An 18119-nucleotide genomic window follows, 5' to 3' on the forward strand; every position below is an offset into this window, starting at 1 on the left:
TTTTGAATCATGTAACAATCTTGATTCTGTCATTTGGTCATAATATATTTATCTATACTACCAAGGCTTAGAGAGAGGAAATTGTGTTTATGTTTCATCTACAAGCATTGTTTATCACCTATTCTTAACACCCACAGAATTATAAAATTCGTGAGGGAAAGCTAGAGTTACTTCCAGTTCATTGGCAGATATGTTATCCTGGCATTACATCTGTCTTTGTTGACACTGGATATGCCAAATGCAAAATGAAGCTCACAGCTACGGTCTTTCCAACCAGAGAAATACCCTCCTTCCTCTTCAATATATGTGACTTTTTATCATGTCTAGTAAATACAAATTAGAAATACCCAAGCTTCACCTCTATGTTTATTTTATTTTATATTTTTAAATATTTTTATTGGAGTTCAATTTGCCAACATATAACATCCAGTGCTCATCCTGTCAAGTACCCCCCTCAGTGCCCATCGCCCAGTCACCCCATCCCCCTGCCCACCTCCCCTGACCTCTATGTTTAGATCTCAAAAGTTGGACAAATGAAAATGGACCCTAGCTATAAAAGCCATAAACTTATGTAGGTATTTTCCTTGCTGTGACATTAAGCTCACTCCTGAAAGTGGAAGCAAGAGTGTCTCACTTCCCAAGAGGGTAATGAGATGGACTACAGAAAAGTCACTACATTTTCATAGGTGTTCTACTGAAGATAGCTCATGTAGCACAAAGAAGTGATGTGAAATTCGGTTCAATGGAACAGAAGTGGTGCTGCTGCTGAGGGGCTGTCTGTTATCACACTGACCTGCTCTGCTCCCTTCCACCAGGACATTCTCTCATACACAAATCATACTCTTACAAAAGTTAAGAGAGGAAAAGAGAGCTTGAAAGCTTGTGCATCTCTTTTGTTATTTTTTATATATATATAAATTAAAATGATGTTTCCACCAATGGCCACAATTATACGTATTCCTCAAAGGGATGGGGAAAATAAGAATAGTAGACTTTAAAAATTTACCTAGTTGGCCCATTTTCCAAAATAAAACAGACTTTGTAAAGATTTTAGAACATTTATCCTCTGATCCTTTTTTGTACACATATATTTAAATGTCTATTTTTAAGTTTTGAAGTTATCACTCACTTCTTTTAGAAAACAAATTATATAGAAAAGAAAAAAAACGATGAAGAGAAAGATGATATATATGGAGTGTACAGAACATGGACTGATTTAGGGAGAACTGTTCTTACAGAATAAAGAACTCATGCATAGGACAAGAATTATCTCTGAGACACAATGCACACAGACCTTCTTAAATTGATAATCAATCTCATCGTGGTTATCAAAAAACAGGACTATACTCAAGCAAAATTAATGACAAAAACTCCACATGTGACAAAAGTCTGGTCACTTTTTTTCAAGATAGAAGAATAAAGGGGAAAAAGACAGAAAGAAAAGATTAACTATTGAGGAATATAACCAACTTAATATTCTGCCTCTATATTGAGTAATACAGAGAATAAGCCAATACCATTTGCCCTGGAAGACTCTTGTCTCCTAACATAAAACTGTAAACCAACTAAGATGGTTATCTTATCAAGACTAACAGCTATTCATCAAGATTTACTTCAGGGTTCTTGATTCCTTCCTCATCCGTCCAAGAGATCAGGTATAAACTACCCAGTGGCAACCAATTCCCCATCATGGGAGTCTTAGCAGATTAATCTTGAAGTAACTCAGCCCAGGTCCTTCACCCCTAAAAATATTCTTAGAAAAAAAAAAAAAATTCCCCTGTGCCTTTCCTCTTCAGAGATACTACTGAGACTCTGACAAAGGAGGTTCTCCCCTATTACATATACCCATTGCTTTTTGCTCAGGCGTTGTGTTTTTATGATTGTTTTTGAGGAGTTGTCATTATAAACTATTAAAAAAAAAAAGACAAAATCATTCTCTGAGGCTCTGGACTAATTTTTAAAGTTTTTTTTTTGTTTGTTTTTTTGGTGTATTTTTTCTCTTCATCTATATTTTAAATATCTGCAGGGCTATTTATGTTCTTTACTGCCTCCAGGGAAGAAGGCAATAAATCCTATGTGGCCATTTTTAAATTTCTTTTCAATCCTTTCTTATTTAATCATGTTTATTTCATTTCACTTTGATGCCTCTTCTTTATACTTATGTCCTTGTTTCATTGTAGACATGTCTTCCTGAATACTGTAGAATTCTTATGAATCATTCTTCATGTTCAAATAATAAATTACTTCCATCTGTCTGATGGGTGTCATATTGTCATTTGTGCCTCTTAGATAAACTTGCTGTCTGTAACAGATTTTATCAAATGTATCCCTCTTCAACTGAAACGTGATCCACCCTGTCCTCACACCTATGGCTCAGATACAGAGTCAAGAAGAAACACAAGGAAAATTGAAATCCCCTGAAATACCTGCTCTGTGTATTCTTGTCTCCAATCTTCTCCATAAGTTTAACTTTCGCAGATTACCACTCCCTGATAATCAGTTTCTGCCTCTGGATTCTTTCTCTATTTCTAAGCTTGCACAGATATCACTACTTCTGTTCTGCATTCTGTGGGAATGGAGAAATTTATGTGGGAAGCTGAGGCAGTCTGTTATGAAGATGTAGTGAAGGAGGATGGTACTTGTCGCAATTGCTTCAAAGCATATCTGCAATAAAGCAGTTACCTAGATTCCTGCTTTAAACACATTTTTGTTTCTTACTTAGGACACACCACTTTTAGGAGGACAGGTGGCTGTCTGCAGAACATGCATGGTTCTGTGATTTACCTTCAATGGTGATTCCACCAGACTTCTAATCTGCAAACAGCTCAAGATTCACAGCATTTGTTTAACATTACATTGTCTTCTTAGTATACTATCCTGGCTTTCACCTTCTTTCTCTCTCTTTGTTTTTCTTTTTGTGAGAAGTTGGGAAAGAGTCTAAGAGTCAAAGATTGATCTTAGATTCATTACAACACCCTCAGTCCCTGAGAGTAAGGTAGAGTACATCAAACTCGTTGTATTGATCATAGTAGTGTTACTGTACATTGAAAATATGTTTTCTTTGTCATCTATTGTGATCTTGATAGCATTTTGCAAGATGTTAGTTAAGTCCCTCTTCTCCCTAAAGACTTAGCTTGAAGTGGCCCAAACCCAGCTCTGTGGCTGTCTGAAGGTCCAGCACATTTCTTTCTCTCTTGGTTTTTCTCTTTGTCTATTTTCCATGCCTGCACATCCTGCTTCAGTCATGCCCCATCTTGATCCAGGCCTGAAACAGACTTTATTGGTCTTCCTATCAAAAACAAAACAAAACACCTTTACCCAAGTATTTTATGAGTTTAATAACTTTACCAAATATTTGTGGGTTTTGAAGGAAGGGTCAATTCATGGATTTCCAGCTTTCAATTATCCTGCTGGCTCTACTCACACTCTGAAGCAACACTAAACATTTTTCTTTTGTCTCATAAACAGAGAAATTTAACCTATATTTAGGCCCTGGAACCTAAATTTATCCAGAAATGTGCTTATAAATTGTAGTTTTCGGGCAGCCCGGGTGGCTCTGCGGTTTAGGCTGCCTTCAGCCTAGGGTGTGATTCTGGAGACCCGGGATCGAGTCCCATGTCAAGCTCCCTACATGGAGCCTGCTTCTCCCTCTGCCTGTGTCTCTGCCTCTCTCTCTCTGTGTCTCTCATGAATAAATAAAATATTAAAAAAAAAAAAATTGTAGTTTTCACCAGAGTTGCCAAACAAACAAATCCACAAAATTTTCTCTATACTTCTTATTTACCATACCTTTGGGTTGATATCATTGCTTTATAAAGCAGCTGCAAAAGTTCAAAGAAATCAGGTGACTTCCCAAACTTGCACAACTGGTCAGTGACAGATTTCCCAATCAGTTTGTAGGACGACAGTCTTTCCTCCAGAATGTTTCCAAGGCACTAGAAGCACAAAGAGCTCCAGCCCTTGCCTTCTATATGTACCCTCGGTAAGCTGCTTACCAAAGTGAGGCTCAGTTCCTCACGTGTGAAATATTCACATACAGAATTGTCTTATGATATAAAGACTCCCCATGGGTACGACAGTGTTGCACATACAATGCATGCTTGATACTAATATCCTTCTTTCTCCCTTTATAAGTTTCTTCTCAATATAGCAACCAATAGAAAACATCATATGTAATAGGAAAATGGACCTTCACAACAATGTTTATTTCAGATGGATTTGGTGAAATGAGGAAAAGGCCATTGTAGCAGACAATTGTCTTGTGTGACTCTCTTACTTGTATGTCAAAAGGCAAAAGTGCACTGGCAGTCTCCAAAAATTTTCTCTAGAATTATAGCTTCACCCTAATACTACAGGTCAATGTTTCCTATTCTTGGAATCCTTCCCCTACTCCCCAGATTATGCTCAGTGTCTTTCCTCTGTTCCTTCCCTAACTCTATCCTTGTAGTTACCATATTAAATTGTGTACATGTTTACTCTTCCACATAAATATCAGCTCTTAGAACTGTGTATTTTACTTCTGTAATATAATTACAGAAATTAATTATAAGTAAATACAATAGACATTTGATGAATGAGTGACTGCCAATCTCCTTTAATATTAAAGCAAAATATTCTTTGGCACTACCAATTGTTATATACAATTTGCCCATATCAATTAACTACACTTGGCCAGATTACTCAACAGATATGGGAAATCACTTCTTTTTTATTCTTTAAGCCTGCTCCTCCTTCTGTTTCTCTTCTTATTTTTTCTGTTTCCTCAGTCTTTTTTGTTCTATTATCTTCCTCCAATCCCCAACCATCAACATAACATGTACTTCTTGCTTTGAAAAGTCATTCAAATGAGATTTTCCAATATACTCATTTGAACCCACTCTTTGAACCTTCCATTGGTCTTCCTGCCTGTGGCTGAGGTTAAAAATGAGATGATGTTTTTATCACACCAATGAGAGCACTGCCAGGGGTAATGGCCTGCCTGCCATAGAAAGTGGGCTTGACAAATGGTGGACAGCCAGTAAAGATAGGGTATATACTCACAGAACAGAAAGAATTATCCCAATACCTAGCCTATGTCTTGACTTTAACCCTTGGCATTAAAGTGAAAAAAAGAGATTGACTTGAAAGGGGTCATCCCTGAAAGCAGGACACTCTCAAGGATCTGCAAAGTGTTAAGAAAAGAATGTAAAGAATATCTTTGGTTTTAAGAAACATCTTTTCTATGACATTTCTGCAAACACTTCCCCCAGCCCCCAAAAGGAATAAGTTCTCGGTTTGATGTTCAAAACTCGTTCTCTTCTCTAGAGAAATGTAACTATCAAAGGCACTATCTGTGGTGTACAGATAAGGTGAAGTCTGGGGACAATATAGAAGAGTATAAGCCAGTGTAAGTCGAAGTCTTTGGAAAATAGAACGTTTAAAGGGAAACATTTCTAATGATGTTCAGGGCAGTAGCCTCTTTGGGGAGACACACAAAAGCCTAGCTTTCCTGTATTTTTAGAATATCAGGTAAAGCACTAAAAGAGAAGTCCTTGAAAGACAGGGCCATAAGGTAACCAGTCCTAGCTACTTTCTTAGAATTCACAAAGACTTCATTATGTGCATTTGGAGGGTCCAGGAATTTTACTTTCAACCATTTGCATCTAGGTAGTCTGTATAGAATCTTACATGTGATATAAACTCAATTGATTTCCATTAATTTGAATCAAAATTTGTAGATAAGCTAGCAAAAAAGAAAAATCAGAGCATCTTATTCTTTCTTAAAGTTACTAAAGCCATGTCTCTTTCACAAATTCTAGATATTGAGATTTATTTTTTAAGAGATGTGAAAAAGGTTGATAGCTTTGTGTATATTTGTTGAAGAAATGTTAAAAAAAAAAGAACAGCATTTTATGAGTGTAGAGGTGTAAAAACTGACAGGAAGAAATGAGGGATTAAAACAAGGAACAAGGAACAAGTCATTTGTATTTCTATAAAATGCATAAATATACATAGATATTTAAAAGTATCAGACAACATAAAGCATATTTTAGCATTCCAAGTAGTCATGGGTGGGAGGCAATTAAATTTTCCTGATAATGCTAAGCTTACTTAAGAGTTTATAACTCTTTTTCTTTCTAACAAATTTACTTTGGAACTAAGATCTCATCATTTTGATGCTATCAATAGCAGCAAATATTCATTCTTTCAAGGTGAATGTTAGTTTAGAAATAGCCAGACATTATTTCAAAATCAAGTCTGGGGAATAGATGAATGAGCAACCTGGTTATACTAATTGGGTTCACAATGATGAAAAAGGCTGGGTTAATTCTGTGGTTTGCATTAGAGATCTTAAGGTCATTCTACAGTGAAAATATGTCACAGTGTTATAATAAATGGAAACATTGTTGAAATAAGTGTAATTTCTAGTGACTATTTTGAAGGAAATGCTACTTAATTGGAAGTATAATCTCTACTATCTGAAAAAGTCAGTTTTCTTATAGGTATGATAAACAAAGGACTGGCGCTTTTACTACATACAGGGCACAAACAATTTAAGAGAAAGCATTAACAACGTAATAGATGTGTAAAGGACATGAACAACAATTCACAAAGGGAGAGAATTGAATTCACACAATCTAGGAAATATGTAGTTCAAAGTAACATTTTAAACTGGAAATGCCAGGAGCACCTGGATGTTCAGCAGTAGAGTGTGTCTGCCTTTGGCTCAGGTCATGATCCTGGGGTCCTGGAATTGAGTCCTACATAAGGCTCCCACACAGAGCCTACTTCCTTCTCTGCCTATGTCTTTGCCTCTCTCTCTGTGTCTCTCATGAATAAATAAATAAAGTCTTAAAAAATAAATAAATAAACTGGAAATGCCAGATCAAAGCAACAATGCTATACAATCTCTACTTAAATTAGCAAATATTAAAATAAGGAAAGAAAAGACAATATCAAATGTTTATGGGATACCAAAGAATGAAAATATACATTCCTGAGAGTAGTATAGATTGAAATAAGAATTCCTGAAAATAAATTTTAATTTTATATGTATTTATATATATAAATATATAGGGGAGGGGATCCCTGGGTGGCCCTGGGCAAGATCCTAAGTCCCTGAATTGAGTCCCATGTCTGGCTCCCGGCATGGAGCCTGCTTATCCCTCTGCCTGTGTCTCTGCCTCTCTCTCTCTCTCTATGTCTATCATGAATAAATAAATAAATCTTTAATAAATAAATAAATATATAGGGGAAACTGTATCTGCAGGTAGATACTTAATATATAAATGACAGATGGATAGATGAAAGACAAATGATTGAGAATAGATAAGAGAGGTAGATGGATAAGAGATTGAAATGCACAATATATACATTCTTTGATCTTAAAGCACAACTTCTAGAAATCTTTCAGAAAGTCACCCATCACAATGGGGAAAAAAGTAGTGTACAAAAATATACTAATTACAACATCTATGAAGGTGAAAACTAGAGGAGAAAGTTTGAAGTCTAATATTTTCTTTTTAGTGTGTGCCAGATTGAACATTAGTTATGGTTTTGTTTATGTAGTGGATGACTGATTCAAAATCTTCTTTTTGCATGTCTGCATTTTCTAAATTTAATATCATAATCATAAATTTTTAATAATTAAAAATGAAGATTTATTATTAGAAAATCCCTTTAAAAATGTCTCCTATTTCAACAAGTTGTTAAAGGTCATCTACTAAAAATATAATCAACACTATATTTAATAGTGACAGATTGAAAGCTTTTCTCCTACAGTTAGAAATAAGACAATGGTGACACTCTCCTCACATTGATTCAGTGTTTTACTATAGTTTCTAGCTCCAGCAATTTGGTAGGAAAATGAAATTAAATATTTTCAGGTTGGAAAGAAAGAAGTAAAACTATCTTTGTTTATAGCTCATAAGAACTTATATGTAGAAAACCCTGAAGAACACAGATATACACACAGTAGATATTTAGTTCAGCAGGAGTAGTGTCCAAGATCAAAATACAAAAAAAAATCAATCTTATTTCCATACATTAGCAATGAACAATTAGAAAGAGAAATTGAGAAAACAATTTACAATATAGTAAAAAACAGTTAACAAAAGAAATATGAAATATGTACACTAAAAGTTACAAAACACTGTTGAAGGAAATAAAAAATATAAACAAGTAGAAAGACCCTACTGTTTTTATGAATTAAAATACTTAATTAATATTGTTAGGATGGCAATACTTTCTGAGTTGATCAACCGATTCAATGCAAAACCTACTGAAGTTTGGCTTTTTTTGGGAAAAAAAATATATAAGCCAATACTAAAATTCATATGAAAATATTAGAGGCCCAGAACCCTGAATAGCCAAAAGAGCACTGAGAAAGAAAAATAAAATTGGACAATTCATACTTTTCAATTTCAAAACTACTACAAAGCTATAGTGAACATAGCAGTGTGGTCCTGGAATAAAAACAAAACTATAGATAAATGGAATAGTATTAACAGTCTTATAATAAGGATGCCAGGGTGGGTCAGTCAGTTAATTGTCCGACTCTTGGTTTTGGCTCAGTCATGATCTCAGAGTCATAATCTCAGAAAGATAAGATTGAGCCCCATATCAGGCTCTGTGCTCATTTGTAAATTGGCTGGATATTCTCTTTTTCTTCCTCTGGCCCTCCCCACCCCCCACACACTCCACCCCCCATCCCTCTTCCACACCTACTTGCACATGCACTCTCTCTCCTATTCTCTCTCTTTCAAATAAATATATAAATGAAATCGTTACCAAAAAAAAAAAAGAGAGAGAGAGAGCCCTGTAATAAACCCTTATGCTGATTTTTAACAAAGATGCCAAGACAATTCACTGGAGAAAGAACAGTGGTTGCAAGAAATGGTGCCAGGAAAACGATTCCACATGCAGGAGACAATATTTAGATCCCTCTATTATATCATCCATAAAAATTTACATGAGATGGATCTGAGACCTAAATGTAGGAGCTGAAAATATAAAACTCTCAGAAAAAGATATGGGGTAAATCTTCATGACCATGGATTAGACAATAATTTCTTACCAAGACATCAAAAGAAAAGTGAAAAAAGAAAAAAAAAAAAAAAAGATAGAGAAACTGCACTTTATTAAATTTTTTTAAATTGTGGACTAAATAAAAAATAAAGTGAAAAAACAGCCTCATAGGATGGGAAAAAATACTTGCAATCATATATCCAGTACTAGAGTTGTAAAATCTTTCTTTTTTTTTTAAGATTGTATTTATTTATGCATGTGAGACACAGAGACAGAGGCAGAGACACAGGCAGAGGGAGAAGCAGGCTCCATGCCGGTAGCCCGAAGTGGGACTCCACTGGACTCCAGGATCACGCCCTGAGCCGAAGACAGATGCTTAACCGCTGAGCCACCCAGATGTCCAACAGCTGTAAAATTTCTTATTTTGCTCATTGTAATGCCATGGTTCTTTCTGCTCAGTGAAGAAAATACATTTGAATTCAAGGAAGCAAGTAAGTGAGAGTAATATTTATTCTACAGATACTATTGAGATAACCTTGAATGCACCTTAGTTTATTTTAAAAAGTAAATCATTCACAAACTTTAACACGTTATTATGATAGAAAAATATTTGCAGTACGATTTAGAATTGATCTCAACTTACTGGTGTGGCAAGCTGTTGATTTACAACCAACAGATACATGTGTTTGGAACTTAGTGCCTTATGTTCTGTAATCTTCAGAGTACAGCAAGGTCAAGCAACTTGTTTTTTTCCTTATTGTAATTTTTCAATCTTAGTTAACTACTTCAAGATGATTGGGTAAATGTATGTGAGTGGGAGGGAAAAAAAGCTAGAACTAGAAGGGCAAAGGATCATTTTACTGAATTCATTAAGGAAACAAGCCATACTGAAGCAAGAAGAAAGTTGGTTGAATCTTGGCAAAGTCATTTGGCATTTAGATCCTCACTTTCTCCTCTGCTCTATTCCATTTATTGTGATGAGTAAATGAGATGGTGAATATGAAAAACACTTTGAAAAATAATTGTCATCATGTAAGGACATATGAAGAGAGTTAGATCTGTATTCCGAATACATCCACTACATTATTTTATTTGTGAATGCTGACATTTTCATAAGCACTTCTTTCCACTCTGTTCAATTTAAGCCCCAATTCAATTTGCTGTATAATTCCTCTTTGGGAAAGTCAGATTTTAGCATCTGTCCTCCCCCATGCTAATGACAGCAGGTTTCCACCTCCACACAACTGATAATGAGCTTGCTATAATGTTGTCCTGGTTTCCACTGAGTTTTTATTTGGGTCACAGTAATAGAGCAAAATATGAGCAGGAGGAAATTGTTTCTTAGAAACCTGCCTGACTACCCCATGATGGAGGTGACTAAAATACATATCCTGACATAGTTAAAATATTGTAGGAGGTAAGTGCATTCAAACTCTAGTAGTTACAACAAAACCTTCAATGGTTTAAAGTCAAAGGACTGTGTTGCCTTAGATCCGAAGGCTTTTGTTAACTCTGCAATATTACACACAGTTATCCTCTACTTTCCTTTCTTACAGGTATTCAGGTATTTCTGGCCCAAGTTGACTTTTCCTTGTATAACTATATTACTCTTCACAACTGGTCACTCACCTCTTCTCTTTCTCTTCTCCAACCTAGTCAACAGACTTCTACAGGATTTATCTTCATCTACAGCTTTAATCACATTGCACTCTTGCTTTTAAAAAGGTCAATGACCTTATATAACTGATTATTGAAACATTTCTGGCCATTTTCGTAGGATGGAAGTTGCCAAAGAGGCCTAATACATTTTAACTGAGCAATTTTTGGCATGGTTTTCAACACTCCAATGATTTCCTTCAAGTAAAATGGATGTGAAATTTACCTCTCAGAGCTGGGATATGATCAGATGATACAGAATAAATTACAAAGCATCCAGCAAGAGGATGGAGCTCTTCTCTTCTCTGTAGCCTCACCTAACTCTGACCACTCCCTACATGCATCTCAAGTCTCAGACAGAAAGGGTTATTGGTAATTCTAGGAGTAGGACCCTCTATGACCACCCATCCCTTTTCTGCTCTTGAGATTCCCCCCACTGGGAGGTTCCTCCCCCTCCACCATATCCATAATACCAAGTCATGCCCATCCATGGGGTTCAATTTTAAAAGCGCTTTTTCCATGAGAACTTTTATTTTCACATTATCTAGATTAAACATTTCATCCTTGGATCTCCCTAGCTTTCCTTTTTTATATTTCTGTTATAGAAATTCTTGCTTCAGCCAGTTCTATTAGAACTTTTCAGCAAAAATCTTATTGTCTGGTGATATTGCATATTTCAGTCTTCTCTTTACCCTCTGCAGCAAGAAAATAGTTGCACCATTTGCATTTCTTTGAAGAGAGCTCTTGCGAAGGACAGTACTTATATGCATTTAAAAGGAATGATAAAAAGAAGGAAACTCTTGGAGGGTGAGGAGGGGGAAGTCACTAATTTAGAGAACAAAAAGGAAAATCTTTTTTTTTTTTTTTTTTTTTTTTTTTGGTAGAGCTCTGGGATAAGACTGAGATTTGAATGAGTTCATAGAATTCTGAGTAAGAAGCAAGATATTATAAGCAGTATCCATGATATGAGCAAGGTGAGCTAGTAGCTCACAGCCTCACGTGGGGAAGGCAAATGAACAGGAAACTCCTGGTTTGAAGAACAGAGAACGATAAAAGACCTGCAATTTAGAAACTATTATGTCCCTATGAAATTTCCTAAGAACAATTCCTAGACGTTCTCTGTCTTACACATGATATAAGAAAAAGGAGAGCATTTGTCTTTTAAAATATAGTATATATATTATAGAACCTGATATTAAGTTAACTGAAAAAAAAAATCCCACTTTGTTTCCCCTTAACTCTCTGCATCCTCTGGTTTGAAAACTCTCCTTCCATTAAATCTTTCAGTAATTTTGAGTACAAACTTAGGCCCTGCTCTAAGTGGTGGCTTTTTTTTTTTTTTTTTGAATACTCATTTAATTCTCACGACAATCTTGTGAGTAAAGCATTTTTACAATACTCATTTTATGCATGAGGAAGGTGAAGCAGAGAAAAGCTAAGTGCTGTGTGCTTGGGTCACACAGCTAATAATAAATTTCAGAGCAGGATTTCAACCAAGGAATCTGCCTCCAGAGTCTATGTATTTAATTGCTTTAATAAACTTCATTTCCAATATAGTATAATTCTAATTGATTCACTGTCTCTGTCAAGCAAATGCTTCATACTCAGATTTGGGGTCATGTCTGAAAAAGCTTGACGCTTTCCTTCAGGGGTTTCTTCCCATAATCATCACATGTGTACACTTGCGCATACAAACACACATCACTAATCCTTAGCCAAAAGGGCAAGTTCACTGCTTTAAAAATCAAACTGAAAATTTCCTAATTGTAGACAGGTTCAAGGAGGAAGTGTATTTTGTTAAAGCCGTGTGCAAACCTTATCAGAAATTTTAAGCCCCATGCATAGGCTCAGAAGGGATGAACTCTTCATCAAGAGCCGTCTATAGAGAAATGTCATTCCCCTACCCCCCTCCTTGCCTACCCTCCTATGTCTAAACTTAAAGTTCTCTTGGCTCTCTCCCAAGCCTGCACTCCACCCTGATACATTCTGCAAACATTCAATCCTACTTATTACTGGTTTGTTATCTGCATTTATCCTCCTTATGCTCATTTCGCGTTCTCATTGTTGGAGCCAGAGTGGCCTTGCTGAAATCTTAAGCCTCTGGCTGGTGTGGCTCATGCTTGTTCTCTCTGCACAAAGCCCTGACACTGCCCCACCCACCTTAGAGGTGCCTGAGGGGAATGGGGCCCAGCCCAGGGAAGGTTTACATTGAGGTTTCTTCTCTGATTATAAATAAAATTGAGTTAAGGCAGTCAGTTTCCTACTTCTGCATCCTCTTCCTTATTTTCAACAAGTGAATAGTTAGAATATAAAATATTCAATTCGGAAGGAAGCTTGGAAATATGCTCATTTCCCTTTCTCATCTTACACATGGAGAAACAGCCAGCGGGAGAAGAGACTTGATCAATGTCTTCAATTATGTTAATAAGAGCCAGACTTGGAGGTTGGAAGAAAGTTTTTGACTCCAAGATTAATACTTTCTAACCAGTGGCACTACTGGCCAAAAGGAAAAAAAAAAGAAGGAAAAAAAGAAAAAAAATAATAAAAACTTCCCAGAGACACATATCATTGATGAGAAAGCTTTTACAGGATTCCATCACGGGATTGTGAATTGCTTTTTCCCTTCCATATGACGAGTCATGATGCTGGTTCAATCTCTCACCACCCATGCTTGGAAACCCTGTTACCAAACGAATAATTCTATTTCATTTTCCATTCATTTTCAAACTATCCTGCTTATAACTGTAATTAAACAATATTTCATAAGCTGTATGCTTATGTCATTCTCCCTCAAAGCATTTCTAGAAGACCTAGTTAACTGCCTTCAAAGTCATAGAACTACAAAATCCTTGAGGTTAACGGGAACTTATTTTACAAATGGGAACTTTCCATTATGAGGAATTAATTTCCCCTTTCTCTCCCTTGAGGTCTTCGGATGCCTTCTTTCTTGCCCCTTCTATCTGGCCAGCCATCCTACTTTCAGGGTCTTGCTTCCATTACACACCATGTTGTTTTGATGTTGTCAGTTGACAGGACTGCCTGGCTTCTTGGGCCACAGGCTCCTTAATTATTATTTTTTTTATTTTTTATTTATGATAGTCACAGAGAGAGAGAGAGAGAGGCAGAGACACAGGCAGAGGGAGAAACAGGCTCCATGCACCGGGAGCCCGACGTGGGATTTGATCCCAGGTCTCCAGGATCGCGCCCTGGGCCAAAGGCAGGCGCGAAACCACTGGGCCACCCAGGGATCCCCAGGCTCCTTAATTAAAGGAAGTAATTCATTTCACTCTTAAACCCCCAGAAGCTTTCTCCCTCCTCACCCTCCAGGAGTTTCCTTCTTTTTATCACTCCTTTTAAATGCATATGAGCATTGTCCTTTGGCAAGATCTCTCCTTAAATATCTAAACTGACTCACCACGTTTTACCCATACCCTCAAGTTTTGGGGAAACCAATGAATTATCTGTACACACAAGCACTCCACACACTCTCTCTGGGTCCTGCCTTCCATTTGCCACAGATCTGCTCATTCCCTTTTGTCATCTTCATTTCAGTCCTATTTTCTCTTTGTTTTAATTTTCCATAGCCCCGTCTGGATCTGACATATACACCTATGTGATGAAGGAGCAGGCCTAGCTGAGGACAAAGCACAGCTGATATCCCACAAACAACTCCCCACCCAAGATGGGATATGTGTGACATTCTTCAGGAAGTTTCCCACTGCCTTAATGTTAATGCCTTGCTAGAGGGAAAAGCAATCTTTAACTTGACAATGGTAAGGCCCTCAGTATCCTGGAGGTCCTCTGTAGGATATGGAAATCCTTTTGGAATCTCCCTTTTGCTTACCTCCCCCAACTCCTGGGTATATGATCAGCCACTCCTCACAGGCTCCTCTTCCTGCCCACCAGTCCTGTCCCTGTGCTTTAATAAAATCCCTATTTCGCACCAAAGACGTTTCAAGAATTCGTCCGTGGTCTTTGGCTTTGGACCTCACCTATACTCCAAAAGTTCACCATATGGACCTAGAAATTCAGTTGTTAGGCCCTGTCTTTCATAACCATTGTCAAGGCAGCCTCACATCCACTCTGGCTCTGGGAACTCTGGAAATGGGTCATATGTGTTTTGTTTATTTGCCATTTTCACTGTCTGTCACAGTGCTTGATATGTATTAGATGATCAATTAAAAGACAAATTAAAAAGCAAACAGGTTAATGAATGTCAATTAATGCATCCATTTCTGGCTCCGACTGTTTCTTGTTGTTGTTGTTGTTCAGATTCTATCTAATACTTTTCCCATTTTGGACCTCCAGATCTCAAGACAAATATCGTCTCCTCCATCTCTTTCTACCACTATAATTCACCTCAAATCTTTCTCTCTCTGTTCTCCATCTCCCTCTTTCACATACACATCTAGACGCATACACAAAGTCTATGATGTTTTCCTCTTTATTTTGACTTCCAATTTGAATAATTGAAGGAGTAACTAAAGGTCTATGAGACAATGCAAGGATGAGGTAATGCTCTCCCACCTAAGCTATAGCTACTATCTGGACAAGCACTATCTTAATTCTCAAAGCCTCCCCAGGAGGCTGGGGTTGGCAGACCTGATTTAGCTGGCCCTTTGCTTGTGTTACATCTACACATGGTGCTCCCATCTCTACCCAGGGCTGGTGCCTCTGTCCCCCTCAAGGACTAGGCCCCTATGAGCCATCTCCTCCTAGATAGAACCCCTGCCCCTGCCTGATTTGCTATTCTTGATTCTCTTGGATAGCTTAGTTGATGCAAGAGATGTGTTGTTGAATTTTATGACTCATAGGACACTAAGGATTCTCACACTTATATCAAGACCTTACCCACATTTGAATGTAAAATTAGGCATAGACTTGAGTCTGTGAAATTCTGTTTTAGGACTTCTCTATAGCCTTAAGATCAAACCAGGCAGCGAGAGCACTAAGAATTAAGGGTGTAAGGTACCGGTTTTGGTAAGTTCTTGACTTCCATGGGCACTTTGGTGCCCAGATCAAGTGCTTCCCCTTGGAAAGTGTCTATGACCCAGCTGGGCACGTGGCAACTTTATGTATTGAAGCACCTATGCAGTGCTAGCCACGTGTTAGATGTTAAGTTAATGTTTACTGAAAGCATAATTTTAAGTGCCTGAAATTTTGAGCAGGCAGCACAAGGATGCTAGTGGACTGCATTTCTACCAGGCAAGGTTTTGTAATCTAGAAGAAAGTGATGCATTTGTCATCTGAGCACCTACTTCATGGACATCTTTACACAGAAAATTCCAACAGCACAAGGAGGTCATTACAAAACAAAACAGCTAATAAAGTGCAAATCAATCTATTTTCAGTCAAGAGTCCCCAAACAAGATCAAGCCAGCTATATTAAATAGCCATTTTACATATATACTTATCGTCCTGATTTCTATTATTATTGTTGTTGTTGTTATTCATTTTGTCTTAATGCAGATTGTCAAAATCATTTTATTATCCTTTTATTCCTTCACTGTTTTGCCCCTTAGCCCCTTTACATCACCTTACTCTCTTATTTGGTATTTGGCTATCTTGAAGTTTCTTAGATTAACCTAAATACCTACAGATGGTAAACTCTAAAGCTTGTAACAGACTAATACAGGCTAGTGAATGACTTCCCTGACTTCTGATGGAACTAGAAATGATGGACATCACTAACCTTTATCATATGTAACTGGTTTTGGCACATTCTAAATGTATCATCTATCAAATAAGAATAATTTGTTGTCTTTGCAGATTTGTTTTGAAAAATAAATCAATAGGAAAATGCCTTATAACAGCAATACAAGAATGTTAGACTTTAAATTTAGAGCCTCAAATTCAAGAGGCCTCAACAGAATCTGCCCCAACTTTGTTCATATTTTTAAAGTCCAGAATACATTAAAACTCATACTGAAAATTGGAACTGACATACAACCCAATACCAGAATCTGGGAGGCATTTCTACTAACTTCCAATCAAATTCGCTTGTAAAAACACAATTTCCAGGCCACCACTACTAGATTGTCCATTAAAAAATATTTTTTCAGATTTCTTCTAATGAGCATGGTTCCCTTATGATGGAAAAATATTTTCAAAAAAGGCAAAAAGGAGTTAATATTTTTCCTGCTTGCTCAATGTTAAAAGGACAAGGCGGAAAAAAAAGTTCTAATTTTATCTTTGATTTTTAGCCCCCAAACAGAATTGTTTCTACATTGGGGTGCCTGCGTGGCTGTTGGTTGGTTAAGTACCTGTCTCTAGCTCAGGTCATGATCTCAGGGTCCTGGGATAGAGTCCTGAGTGGGACTCCATGTTCATTGGGGAGTTTGCTTGTCCCCCTCTCTTCCTGCCCACCACTCCCCTGCCCCCAAGCTTTCTCTGTCTCTCTTTCTCTCAAATAAATAAATAAAATCTTAAAAAAAAAATTGCCCCTACATCCTTCTTGCTTCATAGACTTATTTTCTCTAGCTCATCCTCTGTGGAGCTGTACTGTAGTAGCTGCTTTTAAAGATTTCACAAGAGCTTGAGAATGACTACTTGTCTGGGTCCTGGAACGTAGTGACTCCAATCTCCCTTTCAGAGCATTCCATTTCCTCTTAAACTAAAATCTGCAGTCATCTTTTTAATACCAAATCTTGTTGCCCATTGTGACACATTCCTAAAAACCGAGAATACTTAATGTGACATCAGAAATGCATAGTCCACCAGTGAACACGTATTCAGTTTTCTGTTTGGAGGACGCACACACACACACTCAATACACAAATGCCCACAAATTTAAAATGTGAGGAAAACAATTCAATCATTTTCAAAAAACAATTCAATTATGAGTATAGTTTTTTTTTTTTTTAACCTCTGAATGACGGTGAACAAAATATCCAAATCCTCCTGTATTTTATGATGACGATAATGATGATGACGATGATGATGATGATTTGGGGTACAGGGAAAGCTTATTTGATGAAATGACTAAAGACTTATAGCCTAGAACATTGTCTTAATGCATGTGAGATGAGGTGAGTCAGTGCTGGTACTAAAGTGTCCAAGGCGGCTGCTCCAGAAATTAGAGGTGGGCAGTGGAGTAGTGATGTGGGGTCCCTCAGGTGTCTGATGTCACGCTACTCCAGTTAGATACTCCATTAAGCTGGCTCTTCAACATCACAGCTAGTCAGGGAAATGCAAATTATGGTGACAGTGGGACAGCTCTTTAGATCTATTAGAATAGAAAAAAGTAGTCTTGACAACCAGTGCTGATTGGTAAGCAGGCAGGGAGAAGGGTGTGTCCACTTAGGCTTTGCTGGAGAAAATGAGTATTGTTTCAGTCTTTTAGGAAATCAATCTATCAACTTCCATTTCCAATAAACATATACATACTTAGCAGTGCAGAAAGCTCACTCCAGGGAAGGTAAGCTATAGAAATAGAAGCAGCAGCATGCATGACTGTC

General features: G+C 37.2%; 1 protein-coding gene across 1 annotated transcript in view; it reads right to left on the reverse strand.

The window, feature by feature from the left end:
* Positions 1-18119, reverse strand: part of CNTNAP5 (contactin associated protein family member 5) — a 796877-nt gene that overhangs the window by 497847 nt on the left and 280911 nt on the right. The gene's annotated exons all lie outside the window — the stretch shown is intronic.

This window comes from Canis lupus, chromosome 20 (genome assembly GCF_048164855.1).
Source record: "Canis lupus baileyi chromosome 20, mCanLup2.hap1, whole genome shotgun sequence".
NCBI lineage: Eukaryota > Metazoa > Chordata > Mammalia > Carnivora > Canidae > Canis > Canis lupus.